At 44.2% G+C, this 25,571-nt stretch overlaps 1 protein-coding gene across 2 annotated transcripts in view; it reads right to left on the minus strand.

Moving 5' to 3' along the window:
- LOC119649995 (UPF0489 protein C5orf22 homolog) overlaps window positions 1-25,571 on the minus strand; it is a 94,215-nt gene that overhangs the window by 16,968 nt on the left and 51,676 nt on the right. For both annotated transcript variants that reach the window (XM_038052456.1, XM_038052455.1), the window contains exon 2: window positions 8,115-8,172. The gene's annotated coding sequence lies outside the window, so the exon portion shown is untranslated. The remainder of the gene's footprint in view (window positions 1-8,114; window positions 8,173-25,571) is intronic.

The following is a 25,571-nucleotide window of genomic DNA, read 5'->3' on the forward strand; positions in this document are numbered from 1 at the left end:
GTTGGATTATCATCATTGAAAAGATTGTGGCAATTCATTTAATCTGAGCAAATCATCCACATCAATCTTAAATCCTAAAAACTTGACAATTATGGGTATCATCTACTGTTCCACAATGTACTGTACAAGACAATGATCTTGCCAGTCCTCATGTATTCCTCGGAGGCTTGGGTTCTTAGCAAGAAGAATTGAGAACTCTAGGCCGCGTTCGAGAGAAGAATCCCCCGGAGAACTTTTGGCCATCTACATGAGGATGGACAATTCCATAGCCTACATAACGACGAAATCTATGAGCGATACCATGACCGTCAGGTTGTGGATAAAATCCGGCTCAATAGGTTAAGGTGGGTGGGTCACCGTATCTGTATGGATGAGGATGATCCCACCCGGAAAGTCTATAAGGGCAATATCTATGGTAGAAAAAGAAGACGAAGCAGACCCTGCCTGAGATGGAGCGACGGCGTAGGTCAGGGCGCCAGACAGCTTTTTGGGATATCGAAGTGGTGGACCTCGGCGCAAAACCGGGATGTCTAGAGTTTCTTATTAAAGCAGGCCTAGACCGGATACCGGTTGTTGCGCCGGTGATGATGATGATGATGACCTCCTGTTCCACTACATCAGAGAAAAAGTTAGACAGAATCGATACTGCACTTTGTCCTCCCTGGAAAACATGAAAACAATGGACAATGATAGTGCTGTTCTCACCGGATTAAGAGTCTCGACCAAATGTTCCCCGTACGCTTGCTACCGCATTCATTAATGAAATATCGCTACATCCACACTTAATTTCGAAAGCACACCTACCTCAACACTAATCTAATTAAAGCTGCTCCACAAAAATGATATGGAAAATGGCCAAAAATGGTCTCCACTCAAATACTCCTATCTGTATCTTGACGCAACATCACGGTGTTATGTTGCGAAGTATGTTTTGGTGGACTCAAAAATCTGGAGTTAATTCACCTACTTTCAAATAACTGTATCTTCCACTTCCCTTTTAAATATATTTCGGGTAAATTAATTATTTTTGCTTCATAGAATTGGTTTCCAGGATTTATTTTTAACCCCTTTCTAACAGTCATATTTTTTTAAACCGAAACTTTTATATCGAATCTTTCTTGAAATTGTATCTCTGATATTTCAATCTTATTCAATTATCTCGCATTTAAATAACTCACCAGTCCTTAGCCGAAATTGTTCACTTTTGCAGAAAAAGACTTGACTCCCATTAGTCTTTCTAAGATATTTGTGTATTAGTTAACCAATATTCGAGAGGAAAGAGCATTACACTTGAACACCTACGAAAAAATACCAGGGACAAGGACGCAAGAAAGATGCTTACAAAGATAGCGCATTTCTCAGAAAGACAAAGGAAAATACCTTTCTTGATTTTCGTGAAAATTTTGCTTTATTTACGTCACATGTATTTCTGTTCTCCAACTAAGCAACGAAAGCCATTTCCAAGAACGAAACATACACTTTTTCAAATTTACAGTTCCAGGGTTTTGTAGCGAAATTCTTTACTTAAATTCATTTTCAAACTTGACGATGGATGAACGAAAGTACACAATCTGTTATTTATTTTTAATATAGAATTAATGTTCTTAAGTTTTTCATTGGGTTTTTCTGAACATTGTTCAGCGAAATCTCAAAAAAAGGTTGAACACGGGAAGAGTTTTCAATTTTCCCGAACCTTGATGCCCTTACACAGAGTATGAAATAAAAGCTCTAGAGTGTTTTAAAGCATCAATATCATCACTCATCCCTGCCATCCTTGTTAGCTTTTGGTATTTCGTTGGCACCTCTCCAGCCACCTACCGTACGGTTGCCATAAGGCAGAATGGCTCGGTCGGTACCATTTGCAAAGGAGACATTGGAAAGGAAAAAAAATCCTAATTCAAACCCGAGTCAATAAACCATGCAAGCAAAAGCTGGTTATAGGGGAATATAACATAGAAAAAAGGAAAACCACAGTAGAAATGGAAACACACATAGTTGCCGTTATTTTCTAAATATTTCTGTATATGTTCACCCAAATATCTTTCAACTCCCTTCAAGACTTCCTGATGTGTCTGGATCCCTCCACCACTGCTCTGGGTTATATAACACTAGGACAAATCACTCGGCGATCATCTTGAGGTAGTAGATTCCGCTAGATGGATTTATCACCCTTTGTCAGTATATGACTTTTCCATTGCCACTTCTAATTGACGCTGCCAATGAGCTATTAAAGATGATAGTCGGTGATTTGACGGGGCCCGATGGTCTCCCTACACAAGTAGACCATGCTGAAGGTATCACATGAAAGTTCTGGGGATTTAATGTGAGCACCTGCCATCTAGACATAATTCTACGGTCCTCTTCGAACACGGATTGATTTGGAGACCACAGTCAGAGGGAAGAAGGGGGCCAATCGAAAATAACCGGGCAGAAAACACATCTCCAGGAATTCACCTGGCGCATATGCTCTCAGAGAGCCACACCGATTGCCAACGGACTGACTGGAATCAGCCCGATGTCGAGAGCCGCAACAAAACCCTTCCACCATTCAACTATCGCTACCCTACCATACACTGAGGGTAGCACAGTTAAGTCCTGGTAGTTTTACGTGAATACCTATCGTCTCGGCATAACTCTACGGTCCTACGGAGACCACAATCAAAGTTTCGCCGTGACTGACAGAGCGGTACCGGTTTATACGGAGTGCGTGCTCAAAATTTATACCAGTGGATGCGAGGCTTCAGTCTCTACCGCAGCTAAGGGCTTGAGCACTCGATTTGTTCAACGCAACTCTACGCTTGAGGAGCTCTCCCCGCGGCATATGAATTCTGAGAGAAGTCCCGGTTCCCATGTACCAGATAACCTCTGGTGAAGCTTCCTGGCAAGAACCACTTCAGATGAATCCCTTGCAGACTCGAGGGCAATCCGGCCCTAACTAGGCCTTGGAGTACAGTGTTTGTCCAGATCCGCCACAGCAGGTCGACGTGAATACAGTGTTTGTCCAGATCAGCCACTTGGAGGTTCCTCTTGGCTACTTGGTGTTTACTCCGCCGATAAGGTTGCTTTAGGGCGAATATTACAATCTCCTTTACAGCAATCGCAACACGCATCGCGACAAGACTAGAGCATATATTATATTACATCCTCGCCGAGAAGAGCGCACGTGCTTTTCTATGTCCAAACCTGAATTCCACCGGCGTAGTCTTGACTTGAACTTGACCAGGCGAAAGAACGTATATATCTATCTCCTGGACTAACCTGGCTCACCACCAATCTAAACGGCCGGAAGAATTACACCGTCTACCATCATATCGCGGAAAGCCAACCTGTTGATAGGCTGCGTTGTTAATGTGAACCACACCCTTTTGAGCAGTTTGGAAATCAACGAAAGGGATAACTCTCCTAAGAAATTTTTTATTAACACAAACTTATCGGTATATAAAAGAGGCAGTATATCAACTTTTAACAGTGCATTATATGACCTTGCCAACTGACAATGGAACGATCAGAATAGAAACGCTTGAAAGTCATGCAGATGTAGTCGCTTTAGAATATCGAATCGATAATCACCGAGGAGCACAGACGGTATAATGCCAGTCATGCTAAAGAAACAGCAAGAATGGAATACCTGTAAAGATTTATCGGAACTCTATACCATTCATATGTACCGCAGCTCCATCTAGTTATGAACACCACTTCGAATTTCAGCATGACTATCTCAAATAAAAATCGACAAAGACCACTCTTTATGAGGTAAAAAGCACGGTAGTTAACATGGTTGAGAAGCATGATTCGAGCCTGAAGCGTAACACAGTCAATTTAATAGATGGCCACTAAGGCCTTGTGCAAAGACGCGCTGACCAATCTGGACAACGCCTTCAAATTCAGCCTCCTCTAGGTTCTCAGTAATTGAGACATAGAGATTGACTAGTAGGGAGGCTCCGCGCTCGACATTTTCGAAATACGCCGCATGTGTTTCGCCAGCGACTGTGAAGGGTGGAATCTGTTTGCTCTACTTAACAGTCACTGACTCCACATGATGAAGCCTTATCACCTAGGCTAAGTAAACTTAGAAGGCCTGGCCCTCCTAGAAGACTCGATCAGGAGAGCTTTTGAATCAGATTCATATAAACGCAGACGGGATTAGGCCGGTTTCCACGGGTCACTACCCTGAAGGAAACATGTCGCCAAACTCGGTATACAAAACCCATTGTCAAAGTTGGAAAAAGCAGAGAGAGATCTTCAGGCATTTCCGTTTTTGCTAAGCTCTAGCAAGAGTAAACAATTCTTTGCCCACCTTAAAGGAATATCTGATTATAGAGCTATCATCCCTACCTCTCCAGATCTAAGCCGACTAGATTTTGCTCCCCTTGTCTTTCTTACAGCAGTCACGGTTTCAGGAGTTTGTGGTATCAAAAGAACACACCACAGCGCTAATTGGACTCATCTGAGCAGTCGCTTATATTTAATATATAAGTAGCTTTGTACTGATCAAGGGGGTAATTTGCTCCCAAAATATATATCTGCACTGAAAAATAAAAATTGTAGTTTGAAGGAAGCTACTGATCTATCAATTTTAGGCTAGACTACAAATAGCAGACAATATCTAATCGCTTATATCTACCTACCCGGCCAATTGGCATTGTCGAAATTTTCTCGAAGTCAACGAGGAGGACATGAAACGGAAATTTGAATCCACGTTCCTTAATGATCCGACCGGTGTAAATATGTCAATGCAGAAAGATTCGGAGCGGGAGACCAGTCTAATCTTATCGATGTTTCGAGACATTCTCTGATATTATTCAAGGTTACCTCGGATTAGATCTCAGATTCCATCTACATTTGATCTTTATGGTACAGTGACTAATCATTTCATCCAAGAGAGGTGACATTGCTCGCCATCGTGGATGCGGAGCGACCTAAGTCTAAGTTTTTTTTATCATAACACTTCACGAAATTTTTCATGCCGGGCAGTGGGTATATTCTTCATTCCCTTATGTTCGTCAATTCGGTTCGACGCTTTCGCAGTGAGGCAGATCCCATGACACCCTTTCGGGCGTAGCCTTAACTTGTGCAAGAGAAAATATGCCCAATGACGACCCAATACTGATTAATATTCTCAAGTAGACTATTCAGTAAGATGTATATTCCGACCAGCAAAGTAATTATCCAATCGTCGAATGACAACTGAATCATGTAAGCTGTCAAAAACTCTCTCTAAAAAACCCTACAAGTGGCCGTAGAAGTAACACGCAACCGAAAATAGATAACTATCAAATGATGATCTTTTACAAGGCCGGTATCGACGCCTCTCTGGTTAAGCACATCCAGACAACTAACTAACTAACTTTTGCTTCGGAATCCTTAGTAACTGTGATCCAACGATGGAAAGTTCTAGAAGATTTCACGGCCAGTGATCATCAATACATTTCGTTCGAAGTGACAAACGGCTCTTCCCAATGCCGTCCACCAAATACCTACCGGATGAAACATCGGGACAATTTGTCGAAGCTCTCTCATGGAGGGTACATCAGCGATAAAACCTAGGCGCAAACGAAAGAACTGTAACTAAATCACTAGCCCACTCAATATTAAGCCGTTTCACCGGAGGTTGTAATGCATCAGCTTGCAAAAGGAAATTGCGTTACCGGTGAGTTGGTGAACAGCTGAAAGACTTCGGCGGAGCGCTCAGCGTGCAAGAAGCCGCGCCGAAGTGACGTTTAGATCCGCAGAGTATAAGAGTGGAAAAAGGAACTCCCCCACGAAATCAACAGGCAGGAGGCACACTGCTAAGAGGAGGTTATCTACGACGTACACAGAGCCCTGGGGCCTCGAATATAAGCTGGTTACCAAAAAAATCGGTTCTCCCCGTTAGAAGGTTACGAAACTTCTGTTGATAAGCAACGACAAAAGCGACCCCGAGGCGCCGTCAGCTTATTGTCCGCTCAGTGTGTTGGATACAGCGCTGAAGCTGCTTGAGAAGCTCAGCAAGCCACGACTACTGACTACACAATATAGTTTTAGAGGGGGCGATCCACAAATGATACCATTGAGGAGGGGATCTAAGCGTCACCATTTTCAGCGAGTCGTGCTCCTTGTCAAAATATACATAAGAAACGCCTTCAAATTTGTAAAGTGGTGCCATATGCTTGAGCCATTGGGAAATCGGTTCCATATTCCAGGCTACTACTGTGGACATTAAAGGACTATTTAAAGGACCGTACCCTATTCTACAAGACCCGGGAAGGACAGCACAGAATGAAGGTAACATCGGCGACGGGACAGGGATTTATCCTTGGTCAGGACCTTTGAAATGCCTTATACGATAATCTTCTACGACTCGAGATGCCTGATAAATCGCATCTGGTCGTATATGTGAATGATGTTGAAGCACTGGTAACCGCACGCACGGTTGAGTAAGCTCAGCGCACAATGATTTCCATTGATATTGATGATGTGACGAATAAGCAGATGGAAATGAGCTTCTTCGAGAAGATTCACAATACCGCAGACAAGGATGTGGCTAGAATGTTTGCGGTTTCCCGGCTGGTGCCCTTCGCCCAGCAAGCGTCGCTTGCTGATGAGTCCAGTCCGTCCTCCTTTACGGTGCCAAAGTATGAGCTCAGTAAAGAAATATACCACAAGCGCCCAGCGCAAGTACAAAAACCAGGGGCTCTGCGAGTTGTGCCCCCCTATCGTAGCGTCTCGGAACCAGTAGCACCTTTTTGTTTTACAGAAGGTGGGAATGCCATCGCCATTATTTTTCGATGAAGGAGTGTCTTGCATCCCCGAACACAATAATTGAGGCCGTGGATCCGAGCGGCACGTTACACTCAAGGGATTCTTAAGGCGAAAAAGAGGCAGATGAATAGGAAAAATGCCAAAGTAGTTGAGGCTCACTGAATCTACAGGGTTTACTCCTATACTGAACAGGCTTATCCTGGGGGTGTTTTAGCCGGTAGTCTGTCTGAAACAATAGTCCAGCGCTTTGTGCGTAAATGCATTTCACCTTCCTCCCTAAAACAAATGCAAACAGCTCTTAAATTTACTGTTGATCGCGATGTCATCAATTTGATTGGAGGCTTATTACCGATTAGTTCCAACTGGCCTGTTGGCCGACTTTGTATTTAACCAATGACAAGGCTTTCCGAAGCACAATAATACAGCTAATCAAGAGGGGCAAAAGTACTCTTCGGAGTCCCACCATTTTAATTTCGGAATGCTCAGTTCGTATCACTATCACTAGCTTCGAAGAAGGCAAACATACTTTGAAGTATCGATACCGCCGTCGAGCAGCGCATGCAAAATCTAGAATTATGCTTACAACAGCAAAAGCTCGTAGCCAACTCTCAATTACCAGCTCACAGAGAAGTCACTACCTCAATTAAATAAATATTTCTCAGCTTAATAGTGTATACTATTAGCTTGGACGAGGATGACCCCACCTGCTCCTTAAGGCGTTTCGATGACCATGTAATCACTGAGGCTACGTTGAGACTTCCCTCTTCCTGTCTTGACCGAGTTTTAGATTGACTATTGTAGAGTAACAGTAGAAGTCAATGGGATGAAATTCGACGAAGTTTCGTACAAGCAATAAAGTGTAACTCATTTTTCCCACGATAGGATGTTGCGTAGTAAAGACAAGGCCAACAAGAGAAGGACGCACACAATCAGGATATTGCAGGAGAATTGAAATGATTTTCGCGAGGGAAGGTTAATTCTAAATTCCCCGCTTTAGATGATGCAAAGCTACGAAGGAATTCAAAACCTATGTATGCATCGTTTTAGAAGTGGTAATTCCTTTTCCCCCTGAATGTCCGATTGGTGTAAAACATGAGATACATCGCTGAGTAGGCCCATTGACAGGATAACGTCAAAATGAAGATGGTTCATACTTTGTTCCCTCACTAAGCCAAGTAGGAGATCGAAGATTTTTATGCTTTCACTCAAGTACTCAAGCAAGTCGAAACTTCCTTAAAAATATAGAGGAATATTCGACAAGGCTATTTTTAGGTCTAAGCTATGGGATGTACCCCTGGATGCCCGTTAACAATGTTAGAAATAATTATTTTAGAATCCTCTTTAGAGACGAATTTATAATTTAGAACGCTTACCGTATTTTCGAATCAACCGGGAAGAAACTTGCTGCTGCAAAGATTATAGCCCCGTCACCTGAAAGAAATGAACGGTACAATAAAAGCCAAGTTAAATTTTTTTTAAGATATTAATTAACTCATTTGCAAATTAATTGCAAATTACTGAAGTGCAACTCAAAATCTGACTAATCATTTATTATTTTCTGTCAAAGAAAGATTCTATGATCAAGATGGCATATACCCTCCCTGAGTGTCTGCAACGGTTGTGAAGATCAACACCTATGTATATAGTCATTGTCAATTCATTTTCACGACCTGTGGACACTTGCCAGGAAATAGGCCTTCGTTTATAGACAAAAGCTTGATTGCAAAGAAAATTGCTGACCACAGTTTCAGCATGGAGTTTGACACCAGGCCTTCTGTCCCATAATGAACACCAAGATTTTGCATTTGATTCAACCTTGACATTAGCTACTAACATTCGTCATACAGTTCACCAGCTGCACACAACTCCTAACTATATCTGCGATTGTTACTTACCATTATCCTTTAGATATGGAGGTTAATTCCCCATATGAGACAAAGGAATCAGGCAGATTATCATTTGGTATGAGATCATTCTGCCTCGCAGGACTGAACTGGAAAACCGTAGTGCCATTCAGGCCGTTTTTGAAATTACAGACATCTCGTTCCAAGATTCTCAAAAGTCATGTTGATCCTAAGTCCATGGTTGGCCGATACACCGACTCAAAGTGCTCTCCTTACTTCTTACTCCCTCTCGGACACCACCTTGTCGTGGTGGGGGAGCGTGCAGTAGTTTACTACTGCACTAAGGGTGTCCAAAATATGAATATGGAAACGAAGGATATGAACTCTCCAAGTGGTAAGAAGTCACAGACTTCGAATCCACCGAGGCGCGGATTTTGGAGGCCTCACCACATTCATACTCGCCTATAGATCAATTTGTAGAAGGCATGCTTTCCGATTCATTGGAAAGCTTGCATTTAGTGCCTACAGCGAAGTTAACCAGAAAGGAAAGTACGGAAACTCTCAAATTGGGAGAAACTGGAAATCCGACTACGGCCGGCCCGTCCGCGGTACTACAGCCCAAATCTACCCGCAAACGGAAGAGGAAGGCCCGGCAGAAGGGAACTTCGGCCACTAAGGAAGGGGGACTACAGGCTGAATCCTGCCTGTCAGAACGTTCTCCTTCATCCTTACCAGGAAGAGCGGAAAAACGGGAAGCTGGTGACGTGGACGCTACTGGTTTAACGCCAGTATGTGGAAATGGATCCAAGCAGTCCGGACACCATGAACCTGGACAGGCCCTAAGCCGACGGCAGAAGAGAGCACTGCGAAGGAAGATGAAGCTCCTTGAGAATGAGGACATGGACGTGGCTGTACCAATAGGCGCGGTAACGCCCAGAGAAATCGAACGCAAGGAAGCGGAATCTCCGGCGGAAGGTGGACATAAACTGGAATCCCCCGTAAAATCCACACTGGACGCACCAGACTCTTCCCTTCAGCGGTAATGCGCGCAAGAAGCGTAAGACCAACACACCTGATGTGGCCAATGCTTTATTGTGCTCCGCACCAGGGCTTATATCCACGCGTATCGCGGGGATTAGGACGGGTGTGCCCGGAGGTGATTAAATCAGCGAGAGAGATCTCAATGAAGCTGGTCCCTCCCACAGGAATACGAACACAAAGGCGGGAAGGAAGAGGACGTATGCGCAAGCTGCAGCCTCTGTTCTGACTGCTGCCGTGGGAGTTTCCTCCAAGGATGGCAAAATGTCAGAGGGACAATTTACCATCCTCCGAGAATGCCTGTGGAAAAAAATGCTGGGGCCTGGAACGAAGCCACGATTTAACAATCAAGGTTTTCGTGATGGGCTTCTCCATTTGGAGTGCACTGACGAGGCTGCCTTAAAGTGGCTCCAGCAGATAATCCCGACTTTGAGTTCCGGCGTTCGGCCCAAGTTCACTATTGTGAACACTGAGCTACGCAGGACAGAACATGTCGGATGTTGACTACCGGGCCCTCGAAGGAAGGCAGAGGACATCATCTGCATGCTGGGTGAACAGAACCCGGACATGGACTTTGGAAACTGGAGGGTAAAGTTCATGAATGCCAGGAAGGACCAATCTACAAACGTGGAGGGCTTCAACTTGGTATTCGAACTGGACCAACAGAGTCTGAATGTACTCAGGGGAAGTCACCATATGGTGCTCCACTTTTTCCTATATAGACTGAAATTCAGTCATATCAGGAAACTGTAGGGCATCATCTCCATTTTGAGAGCGAAGAACAATGATGGTCTTCGACTCACACAACATAGAGCAAATTGCAGCATCTTCGGTGCGCTCTCCCACAATGGAGCCGTGCGCGGAGGATAGTGCAGACAGGGGCGAAACCCCCGGCTCGCACTGGGAAAGGGACTACAGAGTGAATCCTACCTGCTAGTAACTTCTCCTACACCTTCCAAGGAACAGGCGGAAGGAAGGGAAGCCAGAGACGTGGACGCAACTGACTTGATGCCAGTTCGAGTGATCGAATCTATGCAACCCGGACACCGTAAACCAATTAAGGAGCTAAGTGGAAAACAGACGAATGCTCTGCGGGATGAGATGATATCTTTCGTGGATGAGAACATGGGAATTGCAGTACTTCCAAGTACGGCTTTTCTCAGAGAAATCAATCACGAGGGGATCGAGTCTCTGGCGGTACGGTGTGGGGGAAACCCCGTCATACGCGGATTGCCGCATACGCTTCTAACTGTTTTCCATAAGACAATAGACTAAGTTTATGTCGAAAAACATAAAGATTGGTCAAATCAACCTGCAGCATGCCAAACTCCCTCCTACCTGTTGGCAGCGAGAATGACAAAGCTACAGGATTTCCCCTATATCTTTCTGGGTTCGATTTAACATTGGCATTGGATCAGTAAAGGGGGCTAGGATCTTCTACGACGAAAGATCCATAAGACCGAGAACTTGCGTCCTGATGTCAAGACGGTTAGAGGCAACTATGCTGAGACAATATTGTTCCCAGGACTTAGATACGGTCATCATACAATACCAGATAAATGTCGAGAGGAAAAACATCATAGTTGCCTCCGCTTATTTACCCTATGATTCTTTGTATCCTCCACCGACGCAAGAGCTTAGTGATCTGGTGGCGTATGCATAATCAAGTGGTCTCGAACTCTTAATAGGTTGCGATGCGAATACTCAACATATTTGTTGGGGCAGTAGCAAATGCAATCCAAGAGGGGAGAAGCTATTTGATTTCATCACTTCAGCTGGTCTTATGACTGCAAGCGTAGAGAGCGCCCCTACGTTCGTGGGACCGAGAAGAAGCGAAGTAATTGACCTAACAATCTGTACCCCACAATTGTTAGAGAAGATTACACACTGGCGAGTGCTAGACGAGGTCTCACTGTCAGATCACCGATATCTAGAATTCAATCTGACTATTGCGGGCGAACAGTCTGCAGTACAAAGACGGAACCCTAGGAAAACGGATTGGGCAAAGTTCAATGAACTTCCTGGCAATAAAGTACAGTTCCCTAGGCGACTAAGGACTCCTTTGGTGCTGGAAAATGAATTGAAAACTCTGAACTGCACAATTTTAGAGTGCTATGAAGAGGCTTGCCCTATTTCCCGAGGCCAAAGCGGTAAAACAGTTCCTTGGTGGAACCGAGAACTGCAAAAACTCAGGAAATCAACCAGGCGACTTCTAAATCGTGCTTGCAAAAGTAACAAGGACGAAGACTGGTTAAATTTCAGGAACTCACAACGTGAATATAATAGGCTCATTAGGTGTTCGAAATGAGAGTTCTTTATAGCGTACTGTGAGGAACTGGAAGGCGAAAGAGAGACTCCAAAGCTGTGCAGAGTCCTCAAAAGGGATGAGTCAGCCAAGTTGGATTCTCTTAGAAAACCCGACGGTACTTTCACGAGCTCCAGACTGGATTCAGTACAGACCCTCCTGGAAGTACACCACCCGGGAGAACGGGTGAAAGAAGTGGTAGGGGGAGGGTTGACGGTTCTTGCAACCCCTTCAACACGCAACTGTTGCAAGGGGAACTGGAACACTGCGAAAGCGGTTGTTACCCATGAAATGGTGAGAGCTGCCATACTGTCCTTTGAACATTTCAAAGCACCTGGCATGGATGGCATCTATCCGGCAATGCTAAAAAAGGGTATGGAGCATTTAGGGCGACCTCTAAGAAATATTTTTCGAGGATGTCTTGCTCTGGGCTACGTGCCTTTTTCTTAGCAACAGGTTAAGCTAGTGTTCATACCGAAACCTGGGAAAAATGACTATTCTAATCCAAAGAACTTCAGACAGATCAGCTTGACTTCATTCTTGCTGAAAGGTTTGGAGAGACTGGTGGAGCGTCACATTCGTGGAAACGCACTTAGGTCACACCCACTTAGTGGAAACCAACATGCTTACCAACGTGGAAAGTCCTGTGAGTCTGCACTTCATTCTTTGGTCACAAAGATAGAGGATGCAACTTTGGATGGTGAGTACGCGATGGGGATGTTCGAAGGGGCTTTTGACTGTGCGCCTTTTCAAAAACTTTGTGATGCGGCCAGAGCGCATGGTGTTGATGATGCTTTAATTAAGTGGATCTATGCTATGCTAACGCAAAGATTGCTGTGCGCTGAAGTAGGGGTCGATCGCTACCTGACTACAGAAGCAACGAAGGGCTGCCCCCAAGGAGGTGTACTTTCGCCACTTCTGTGGAGTATGCTGATCGACTCACTGCTATACGAACTGCGAAATTTGCCAATACACGCTCAAGCTTATGCTGATGACGTGGCTGTGCTTGCTGTTGATCGGGATCTTGGAACGGTGTGTAGGAATATACAACGTGCCGTTGATTTGATAGGCAGCTGGTTCCTTAGACATGGTCTGTCAGTTAATCCAAATAAAATCACAATGGTTTTATTCACAAAAAGGAGAAAACTGGATGGACTTTGCCTCCCTGAAATGAGGGGTACTACCTTTCAACTCTCCGAAGAAGTGAAATATCTGGGAGTCACTCTAGATAAAAAACTTTTTTGGAACAAACATGTAGAGATAAAGATGAAACGAGCTCTCACAACTTATGGGCTGTGCAGACGGACCTTTGCCTCGACATGGGGACTCAGGCCTCATGTGGTAATGTGGATATACGTTGCCATCATTAGGCCGATATTCGTATATGCATCCGTAGTGTGGTGGGTTAAGGTGAGACAAAAAGGTTTTCAGCGTAAACTAGCCGCACTGCAAAGAACTGTGTGTCTGGGTATCACTGGTGCCATGAACACAACATCCGGCGCAGCTCTGAATACACTACTCAATTTGCAGCCCCTGGATATATTTATTCAAAGCACTGCAATGAGAGCAGCTCATAGACTAATTCGATTAGATCTATGGGAAAACAACGGATATGGGGGGCACAGAGCATTGGAAGAGTTACTGGAAGGACTGAATCCACTTCTTACAATGCCTTCTAATTCTCGTGTCTCCATACATCTGTTTGGTAGAAGATATGAAGTTACCCTGAAGCGTAGAGAGGACTGGGAAGACCCAGAGGAATGCGTGGAGGGATATACGGAAGTCTTCTACACCGATGGCTCAAAAACAGAAGAGGGTTCTGGAGCCGGAGTCTACCTCTCGAATAAAAACGTGGGTGGGGCTTTTCCTTTGGGACAATATGCAACGGTTTTTCAAGCCGAAGTTTATGCGATCCTAAGAGTGGCAAACTGGGTGATTGACGAGCGGTTGAAGGGCAGGCGCATCGCAATCTGCAGTGACAGTCAAGCTGCATTGAGGGCATTGAGCAGTCCTTTGATCACTTCGAAAATCGTTCAGGAATGCAGAAGCCGTTTGAACTCTATATCTAGATTCGATACGGTGGAACTACTCTGGGTACCTGGTCACTGTGGCATAGAGGGAAATGAAATCTCGGACGCTTTAGCGAAAAAGGGGTCAATCTCCCCTATGCCGGGACCGGAGCCAGCAATTGGGGTATCAGTAGCATTGGCTAAATCTGTTTTCAAAAACTGGGAACAAATTTCCCATAATGACAGGTAACAGAGCCTAAATGCCGCCCGACACACCAAACTTTTCCTGCCAGAACCGAACATACGTACCGCAAATTTTATCCTGTCGAAAAGCAGGAGGACTTGCAGGTGTATTGTGGGCATTCTGACAGACCATAATTCACTAGCTGGGCATATGTTCAGAATAGGAATTACCGGAGGTGAATCCACGGAGCATTTCCTATGTAAATGTCCCGCCTATGGACGCATCAGGCATCAGATCTTTGGTGCCGATGTTCTCCAATTGCGACGGGTAGCATCACATCCACTAACGGAAATCCTGCGATACGTTTACGAATCCGGAATATTCCGTTAGACGGGGGAGGCGAGTATAATGGGCCAACACGGTCTGAGTGCTCAGAAGCAGTAGCTCTCCCACCACACACACACACGCTCTCCTTATAGCTCGAGTTTTAGAGCATCATCCATCACGATGTAATTGCCTTATGCATCAGCAGTTACACTATAATTGTCTACAACTTAGTCAATGAACTCTTGTATTTCGCTATTACCAACTTTGATTCTCGGCACAGTTACTCGTTACTTCTTCCGGAATAACATGTTATCGCTGTAAACATGACATCCAAATCACTTAGTGAAATACCCATTAAATTCACCTTCTTCATTTATGCAATATTGGCGGATAAGATTCCAACAATCTTAGGGAATGATGTCAATTCAACCAAATGGGATGATAACAGCCTTCACATCTCCGATAGGCTTTTTAGACACGAGTAAGCAAAACGCTTTTCCCTTTTTCTGGCTTTTTGTAGCTGCAGTTTCATATCCTTACATATTACTCGGAAATTTAATTTTAGGGACGACTTGTTCAATTGTGATCAGTTCTCCAGTTTGTATTTTAATGAAATATTTCCTCGTTGCGCAACTTCTCGTCGGATCGTTTCTCCCATTCCCATCCATCTTTTGGAATTTCTTCCAATCTGTTTGTTTAAAGTTTAGCCTGTAGACGCCGCTGTCCATCGGCAGAAGGTGAACTCTTCGCCCATCACACAGAACCTCCGTATGAATAGCTTTCTGGTCGCTATTGTAAGGAAAAGTATGTAACAGAAGTTGACGATTCCTCAAACTGAAGTTCAGGCGCGCGTCAGCAATGTTCAAATACAGATAGGAATTTGACCCTGGCTAGATAAGACCATCTAACCCGTATAATTCGCATTTATACTCTATCTGGATATTTACTCTATCCAAGACTCGAGGAATACCCCTCTGGGATTGTTTGTAGCATTTAGTCATGTGCTATGCCTAACATTCAAATCGTCGGCTATAATATAATAATTATGCAGTCAGTTTGAGAATCACAAACAGGGAATGGAAATCCTCCTTGATTGTTTCCCACTCCATAGACTGACAAAATGTATGAATTCCCTCCGCTAGGTAGTGAAAACAGAATACAAGAGACTTCCATATATTCAAAAGTTTCAAATTCGGAGTTATTAAGTGCCCGAACCGATAATGGCGAACCCGAACCAAGTATTTCAGTACCATCTCCTCCATTACAATTTCGTCTATAGTTTCTCGTAAATTCGAAATCCCTGAAGGTTATGCAATGCCTCGGACTGAGGACTCTTCGGTGGATTCCTACAATATAATTCACATTATTCGCGATGATCAAGAGACTATCTAGCGGTACTACTGTGACTATAGAACTAGCGGCATCAACTGCATGTTTCCACATATGGTTAGTATTTTATTGAGGGGGCGGTATCATTCAACTCCGCTGACACCATCCCCGTGGGCCGACTTCAGTGCCTGCTGCCTTGTCGCCTTAGCACCGCGGTATGCAGGACATCCACAGTGCAAACCACTTACGCAGTTGACCCAGAAGGTTTTCACCTTGCCCTCTGCTTCAGTCAGTGAACATGGCATTTCCCGCACTTTACACAATGCAAGGCAGCAGGCACTCAAAACAAATTGCCTGGTAGTTAACTGACCCAATGCCGATCATATCGTTTCCGGAGCTTATCTGCACGAGAAAGTGGGGAGGAACTCTTTCTTGCAAACCGGATCTCCTCATAGTAAAACACGACATTGAGAGGAACTCAACCTCAGTTCCCGTCCCCCGAAGCATTTTGAGCATCCTCCTCCGCATCCAAACCTTTCAGAAGGAAAGTTTGAACCTTCTATTTCTTTGAACTGTAGGTGAAGAGCATTCACTCGCTCGAGGACCTCCCTTGCTTTCTTGTGATGTGCTATTTGTTCACATTTTGTTTGGACTCTCTTAGCCCCGTCTTTTTTATAATAAAATTTGAGAGTCTGGCGCTCCCGTTAAGTAGAGCGGCTAAATCTCTACCAATAAATTCATATACATTAATGGAGAGCACCCTTCACCCTCTCCTTTACTTTGGGTACTACTTGCAGCCCCAGGCGGACCTAGTTATACAATATTATTTTTGTTATCAATTCTAGTTTTTTCTTGATTTTTGTTTTTGTTTTTTTGTTATAATTTTGTTGATATATAAAACAAAAACTGCCTTACTTGTCACTGTCGCAATCAACCTGGTCAGCATCCTCATCTGCGATTCTCCACCGCCACCGTTATCACGGGCTCTCGTAGTGTCAACTTGGTTATTTACTATCTCCTCCATAGGGACAGATTCGCCGCCTAAACCTGCATCTTCCAGCCTGACTCCCCAGCATTTACTCGTAAATTTACCATTTTGTTCTATTAATATTTGACTTTTAAGATCTTCCAGTGTCTTCAATCGGTCGTCATTTCTTCTTTCAACATTGACTATCCTTACTTTCGCACTTTTTAGATCTGGATACTCCTCCTTATGGACTCCATGGCCATTTCGAATATCCCACGGACTTGTGGTGGAGAGTCCCTCTCGCCCGCCATCTGCCGGCGGCCGTGCAATTCACAAGACGGAAACGATTTTTTAAACTTAAATAACAGCTTTTATGCAAGGTTTTGGTGAATCCCTTTACATACAGCAGTGTGCCTATTTGTGTGCATATTGCAGCGGTGCCATTACAGTGCATACAGAAATGAGCTTCTTCAATAACTCTAATGCCGAACCACACATTCGTTCCCCACCCGTTCTTTCATTAACGGGTGGCGACCATGCCTTCCTGAATGGCACACAGCCATCTGATCGATAAATGCAAATCGACAACGACGTGCATTGCCTTTGACTTCCATTCATCGATCCGTTCCTAATCTGACTTCAGCCCACTTAGAAGATTGAAGGATCGATTCTTCAAAATAAGTGGAGTCAGCCCACAGTTTGTATTACAAACAAACTCCCCCGTGTCAACTTGGCAGTGGTGTTGTGCCGCCACATCAAGCACGCCCCTGCCTCCAATGCTTGGACATAGTATATCCGTATCCACCGTTGGACGCCAGTGAAGGGTTAGCGGACACATTCAGTACGCTTATTTTATTTCTCCCCGAGAAATTAGATTTCAGCTCGCACTTAGCACGTAGGCCATACTTTATTGCGAAACCATAACCTCCAGCATCATTCTGTAGCCATGAAAGGGTGTTCAATGCCATGCAAACCCAAAGGGGAGTTAACGAATCCCTCTGAAAGATGTTTCTCCGTATACGGATGGACTCTGAGGTACCCTCAGATAAGCGCACAGACAAGGTGGTATACCACCGTTCCATAATTGTCGCCAAAAACTTTGTGCAGATGTAGGACATCGATTGACCAGACTTGTAGGACGCTGTCAAAAGCCTTGGCATAATTGATATAGCAACCAAAGAGATTTCTTTGTCCTCTAGTCGCCTGTCCTACAACTACCAAGTCGATAATGAGTTGCTTTTTACAACCCCTTAACCTAACTCGGCAGTCTTAATGCTCTTCGGACAGAATGATGTACCTCCTCGAAGTATGCATTGACCTTCCATTAATAATGGACGTTATGAATTTGTCGAGGCCTTGTGTCAGGGGTGGGAAGGATGGAAATCAATTGGGCCGATTAATCAGCGGATTTATACTATGTGCACCCGATCCAGACCTGGGCCCCTCCAGTTCTTGGAGCTGTTTATGGCTCTTCGAACTTCCTCTTCAGTAACGTACGCAAAATTCATGCCAGATGTAGTAGCATGGCGGGTATTTTCGGTGGTGATCCATACTCAGCATGCTAGGCGGGTAACCCCAAAGTTCACCCCAATATTCATTCACTTACGTCACCGAAAACTGTACTGTCTGGACGATCTGATGGGATTCGTTGAGAAATCTGAAAAAAATTTCGCATAGTCTCTGTAAACCCTCTGCACTTTATTTTTCACTCGTCTGCTAGCATTACCAATACTGATTTGAATCAGCCAGAAGCCAGCTAGAATCTATCCTGCCTTAGTAAATTCTGCCGACCTTCTAGATGAATTTTCTATGGTGGATCGCTTCGGGCACTATAACTCGAAAGCGAATCTTCTGACCGTGCAATTTGACAGCCGTAACTGCACCACAGTAGTTGCAATCTCATCATTGATTTGAGATAGAATTCTCGGAGTTACTGGAGACGCATAGAGCATGGAAATACTTGATCTACGCAAAGGGTCCATTTCTGAGAATTGTACACACGCTCTTTGGAATTCATCCGGAACCTCAGCGGAGTACTTCGAGGAGTACTAAAACAGTTACCTGCAGTGCAGTCTGGTGTTATTGATGCCGCCGCCTCTGCCCCCATCGACTCTCGGTCATCATTTTCCATTATTTTCGATGACCTCAAGTCGAACACGCACCCTAATGATGACCGAGATTGTATCGCTGCGAGTAATAAAGCGGTACTGGTCTGCGTTTCGCTGGACAGTCACGTGCGGGAATTGCGGGAAACACTCGACGAATCTCTGGTGCAACAGGGGGTGGTAGGATGTTGTACTCGACGCCGTTATTTCGTGAAGGAGCGGATGATGAAGAGATTCATTTCCTCAGTCCACTTCATCCGCAAGACTGCAAAGTTCCTGCACTTTCCCTGACCCTTGCGGTGGCGTACAGCCATTCGCACTGAAGACATCTATCCTTCCTCCTTTTCCAACCGGACTTGGGACCGGTTACGATGGAGTTTTTTTTTAATATTAATGTTTTTATATGTTTAATAAAATTTAATTTAACTTAAATTTTAGAATTCTTTATATTATTAATATTAATTTGTAGAAACGACCGTGCTCTACAGATGTCTTAATCCAACATCAGATCCACGCTTGCTCCCACAAGCTATTCGGAATACAACAGCGCAGTGCCGCAAGAAAGAAAGGAGTGCTCTCGAGAGCCTCGCCATCTAATCTCACTTAACAGCACCATTCCCTGCTTGCAACGCTAGAACTCTCAATTAAGCTGGAGAAAGCAAGCACTATAGGGGCTAGCTAGGAGATAACTGAAGGTCATAACTGATAAGTTTATCCTTATCCGCGACATAGATTCCGACACACAATTCCGAAATTATTTATCGTACCGTATTTTATCATATTTTCCGACAAGCAGGAAAAACTTTCAGTAAATTGTTAAACCCCAATTCAAATGGGAGTTACTATTTCAACCTACTCCTGCAGACGCCAAAGTGTTACATAAACATTCAAACCATAGTGAAGCGTAGTTCCTCCTTTCTTAAACAAGCTTTGGGGAAATGTTTGGAGAAACTGTTTATACCTATGTATATGGAATACATGTAGGCGAACGAATTACTTAACAAGGGCATCACTAGATAGGTCATATGTCATTGCGGCATTTGCATTACTAAAATCGGAAAGGACTGATAACGGTTGCATGTGAACTTGAATGCAATGCATTACTTCTTCAGCGCATACTTAATACAAAGTGCTTCACCACCCACGCAAAGCTGACCACTTTATTCGTTTCGTGTCACATCCTACAAAACCCTTTCATAACAAACACTTCTCCTGATTTCCCGACAAATCTTCCTCCTCTCCTCTTCAATCATACTCCAGTGAATTTTCCGAACTTCTCAGATAGCAATATTGGGCTCCGTATCTGATTTCTATTAATGCAACCACCAGGAGCAATTATCCTTCTTGGAGATGAAGCAAATAGAAAATGGGAAAATTGTTTTATACAAGGTACCTGAAAGTAAACCAAGTCTTTTTTCGAGGAATGCCTAAATTTAGATCCAGCCCGAATTGCGGTGAATTCTCTGTTTCTATTTTCATTGGATGAAATATGTTCATTATTTTACAAAGAAAATGACAAAATGAAAAGATACCAAGGATATGTATAGACTCAGGCATATAACATGGAAATTTGTCAGATAATACTTTTTTTATGTTCACAGAATTTCCCTTGGTTTGGGATTTATTTCAAGATTTTCTTCGACAATAGAAAACAACTTGAATCTTGGAAATTTTCTTTGAAATAAATTAAAGTGTATCATCTTCAAAATGGTATGTTGCTATGTATCATTTGGTTAGTAATATTTCCACCAATTTGCTAATAATAGGACGATTTTCGGAAGTAGGATTTCTGTGTTTTGATGCATCATGTACCAATTTTATTCAATACTCCCTGGCTTGGTGAACAATGTTGGAGAGTTGAAACACCTACAACTGTATTTATTAGACAAATACCAAAATTAAGTAGCGCTTTTGAAATAGATTGAGAGACATCTTCCTATCGATTATTACGCAAATTGAGACAATTTAGGCCACCAGGAATTTATTAAAGGGCATTGATAGGAATCAAATCCCCAACTACCGCAACTTTCGTATAGCCCAATTTAGTTCTTATCCATCTCCTCATCCCACAGCTCTTATTCAGAAATACAAGGGAGTTGTGTAAATACAGTTAAAGGAATGTTATAGAAGACATGCAATATCGAGCGACTCCAAGAAAAACGTGGTCGTCTCCCACGCAATTACAGCATTTTCACTTTAGCAAACAACTTTGTTACCTTCTCAAGGAAGATACATGTTCGCCCTCGAATAGCAACACAGCCAACCTGCAAAAATTATTGATTTTACTACTCACTTCCCCCTAGTCTTCTGCCCATACTTTCCAACTCCGCTGACTTTCCCTGCTCTCCTATCGTCACCACCTCATAGTATGTCGTTCATTCATGAAAATTTTTGGGTGCGTTGGCGTCAGGGTTCTTTGATTTTTCTTTCTTTTTATATACAACGTCCTCCTACGTAGAATCATGTCTAACGCGATTCATCCATACACTTATCAGATCAACTTCTACCATTTCACCACGCACAGTGTCCTCACCCTTATGATTTTTTCAGCACATATATATATATCCTTCTTCGGCTTTAAGTCATGGGCGAAATACCTTTCTTTAGTTGGAAATAGCTTAATTTTAAGGTTATTGGGAAATTTAAGACAATCTTTTGCTTCGACCATAGAGGGACAAGGGGCAAATTCTCACTGTAGTGGGCTTTGAGGGATGGACGTTACTTTTGGGCATATTTTTACACACTGGCCGAACTCAGTTCAATACAAACACTTCAAACTAGTTTTTTCATCTTATGCAAGCACTGAACCTCTTTCTTTCGACTATTTTATCTGAGATTATTTATAAAACGCTTTAACTCAATAAGCACTTGACCCTGGGCGGGAAATTTCGCAAACCCGAAGGATTTTCGATAGGTTCCAAACGCGCCAAGCTTAAGATACTTCGATTTTGCTAATCAACTGAATATGGGATAGATACTAGGACTGCTCGGGTATGGAAAAATGCAAAAAAGCCGCCAGTTTACCGGCACAAACAGTGCTCAAACAACTAACATCAAGTGAAGGTTCAGGAAGCAAGTGGCCTTTAAACGGTGTTTCAGATGCCTTTGAACACATAGCGAAGGCACTCACATATTTAACAAGTACAAAGCTGACGCTAAATGTATGCTTGGGAAATCGTCGTGGCATCGGGCTACTTCCCAGGAAACAAAATCTGAACCCCATCGGAGTTAGTCGCTAGACTGGTTCTATGAGAAGGAGGCGCTATGAAACTAACGAAATATATAATATGGGGAACACTCCAACATAGTGACCAGCACTAAACACGAGGTACTGGACATAACCCGAGGGAATACTCTGATGAACAGACTGGTCAGGAATTAAAGGGTGTCGGATGAGCCCTCTATGTCGGATCACAGAATAACCAGATTCGACATTGAGGGCAACTCCGAAATAAAAAGAATAATAAGGAATGAAAGCGGAACAGATTGGGATTCCTATACCACGCAAGTGAGCAACAATATGGCTCGCCTACAAAGGGACGGTGATATCAGCAGCGAACTGGAATTGGAAACAGTGGTGGAAGACCTCAACAAAGTCATCATTGACGCCTATGAGGCCAGCTGTCCGATTAAGAGAGTTAAGTCATCATGGGGATCAAGCAGTGCACTGCAGGATAGACTGACGCTGTCTCTGGGAGTGAGCTGTGTCTCTTCTAGGGTTATGTGTGGCTTTTCAGGGGCCAAGCCTCTCGTCTACCAAGACCATTAGTGAATGGTGACAGCTACACCCTGTACGAGAGGACCCTACAATTAAAAAATCTAGGGTGTTATGCGAATCGTGTTCGTTGGATAATTTACAGTCAAGGGTAACTGACTGCGTTCGAACGAATCCTCACTGACACCTGACCGCCTCAATAACTAAGTTTGAGCTTACCGTACCGGGACCTTTGACACGGTGAGCAGTAGAGTACACGTATTAAAACAAAGAAAACTACAGTCAAACAAATGGGATCCCGTACTGCACACAAACTGCCCAAGCAGATGGAGACACATCTCCGAAATATTGAGAGCCAGGTAATTACACCCAAAAAGGAAGAAGCTGGAACGTCAAGCAGTAGATCCAAGGTCAACATTGGTATACTAGGAGGACAACAACTAACAAAGGCCACTGCTAAAAAAGCAGGGGCAAGCATAAACACGTCTGAGATCAATATATCAATATATCAGGAAGGAGACAGGCCTCTGTGGCATAGGTGCTAAATGGTACCTGCGTTATCTGAAGGAAGGGCTGGAATCAGAAGAGGCCCTTAAGAAGGCTCAGGACAGACCTCAGCCATCTTTATCGGAGCCAAGAAAACGATGAGCAGCGGAGATTATCCCGCATAAGGGGAATGCTTCCAAAAATACAAGCCTGAACCCAAGAAGGGAGAAAACCCGGGTAGGTCGGAGGTGAAGGCAGGAATCAGGAAGCCCACCATTAGCTATGCTAGTGCAGTCAAGGGCAGTCGACCGGCCGTATTGCCAAAAACGTTTCCCCAGCAAATACTCACTGGTGGGAAGCAGGAAACTATCGAAGACCTTGTCGTCGGGCAGAGGTGCAAGGGATGTGAAGCTTGTGCTCACTGGGATATGCTTTCGACGAGGTCATATACTGGTACTGGTGCGCGACGGAGGAGATCTCATGCGCCTCCTAATCGCTCAGAATGAGGACCTCCACACGCGATTATGGAGAGTCTACAGAAGCAAGACTTCTCATGATCGGAGTAGATGACCAATCCCTGGGGGCAATCAAACGAAGGGGTTACCATATCAACTATAAATTTGGCAACAGACCTGTGCACGTGCACAGGGAAAAGCTGAGGAGAGCACTTCGGAGGAGACATTCCGTCCCGAAAGGAATCTCCGAGACCATGCAGACGGAAAGGACTGGATCAATCACTGAGTTAGACATGCTGCCCAGTGAAGAGCAGTAGGTGGACGACCTAAACCTAGATCTTCTAGGGTTTAGGGTGAACAACGACGTGCAAGAAAGCGCTATACTGCAGGAGGAGGGTGATACTCCGACACTGGAGAGCTCCAAACAATAACGGAGCCAATGGCCAGCACTAAGATATCACAGATAAACCTCCATCATGCGCAAGCTATATCTGCGCTAATTGCAAAGGCAAATTCCAAGGAGAACATTGGAATAGTGCTGGCTTAGGAGCCCTGGGTGTACCGGGGACAGATTCGCGGCGTGCAAGGGGGAAGAATGCAGGTAATTTGGGACTCATCTTCCGAAAAACTAAGAGCTTACATCATTCTTAAACGTAATTTAATATATATATATGGCTTTCAGAGTTCCTGACCGGGGACCTTTGCTTCTCAGAACTCACAGCAGAGGGAGCGAGCGCCGGGGTCATTGTTCCAAGGAAAACGTATTTTGAACCAATGAATAAACACACTAGTATATTCCAAGCCGAAAAATACCTCATAAACAGATGTGCCTTGTTGGAAAGGAATTATAGGGGGTAATCAAGGCACTTAGGTCCTACCAGGTAAAGTCTAAGCTGGCATTGGAATGACTTGAGAGACTAAACACGCTCCGCTCGCACAGGGTGTAGTTACCCTAGGTTCCAGGCCATGTCGGCTTAGAAAACAATCAGGCAGTGGACGAACTGGCCAGGAAGGGAGCGCCTGCTCTGAAATCGGAAACGAGTTCATGGCCATGACATTGGAGTATCACCTACAATACAAAAACGTGAGGAAAAAAATGCAACTAGCTATCATGAAGAGCAAAAGAAGAATTCCCCGCGAAATTGAAACTACAAAAGCTGATATTCATTCCTCAGGTAAACCATTGGGTGATCCCTCTTTATGTAGAACGACATGTATGATCAATAACATTAGCAAACTATTTGGATGAGTGATATAAAATAGGCTGCTCAAAATTGCGGAAATATAAGGAGGCCTTTTTACAAGCAATTTGAAATTCGTAAAGGCAAATGCTATACAGTGATACCCCTAGATGTGAACCATGCAAAGTGGGAAAAATCAACGAGGCATTAGTCAAGCCACAGCACCCGATGAAAATTGCACGCATTGTTGTCGAGTTTCCCCGGGAAAGGAAGTTGTATTGCAACTTGGACGATAAACTTCCAACAACTAGCAGCGTGCACATGGTTTTGTAATAGGTCCCTTATTATGGCTGACTATATATGGGGGAGTGTTGACACTGGATCTTTTTAACAGCGTGACCACCATTGACTTTGCCGATGTTGTCAAAATTACAATAGTAGCAAAACAAAAGGTGGTGGTGGTGGCGGCGAGGAAGATGGGGCGGCAACCCTATCGGCCAAACCAAAACCAAGTGGCCGAGGAGAACCTCCATAGTGATGGCACCGGGAGACGCTGTAATCACTTTGGTTTGCCGGCCGTGATTCAGTAGGCGAATGCTCCAAAGGCCTAATCAGGGCGATCAGACCCGAGTCTGCACGGGGACTCATCTGAAGTGACAAATTGGTCACGAAACCTTACCAGGGGTATACTGGTACCATGGGAACCGGGAAAGCCCCTGGACTCACATACTTCGGGCGAACTCCTATTGTATGTGAGGACAGCTCGGTTATTTGCGTTTGGCCCCCCTAGTGGGAGTTTAATGGTGGTTGTGGTTATGCTCAAGCGAGAAGAGACCTTCGGGCCTCGACGTGGTGTTGCGTTTCAACACGGGTGCCGTACTCCAT

The sequence above is a fragment of the Hermetia illucens genome, chromosome 2 (genome assembly GCF_905115235.1).
Source record: "Hermetia illucens chromosome 2, iHerIll2.2.curated.20191125, whole genome shotgun sequence".
NCBI lineage: Eukaryota > Metazoa > Arthropoda > Insecta > Diptera > Stratiomyidae > Hermetia > Hermetia illucens.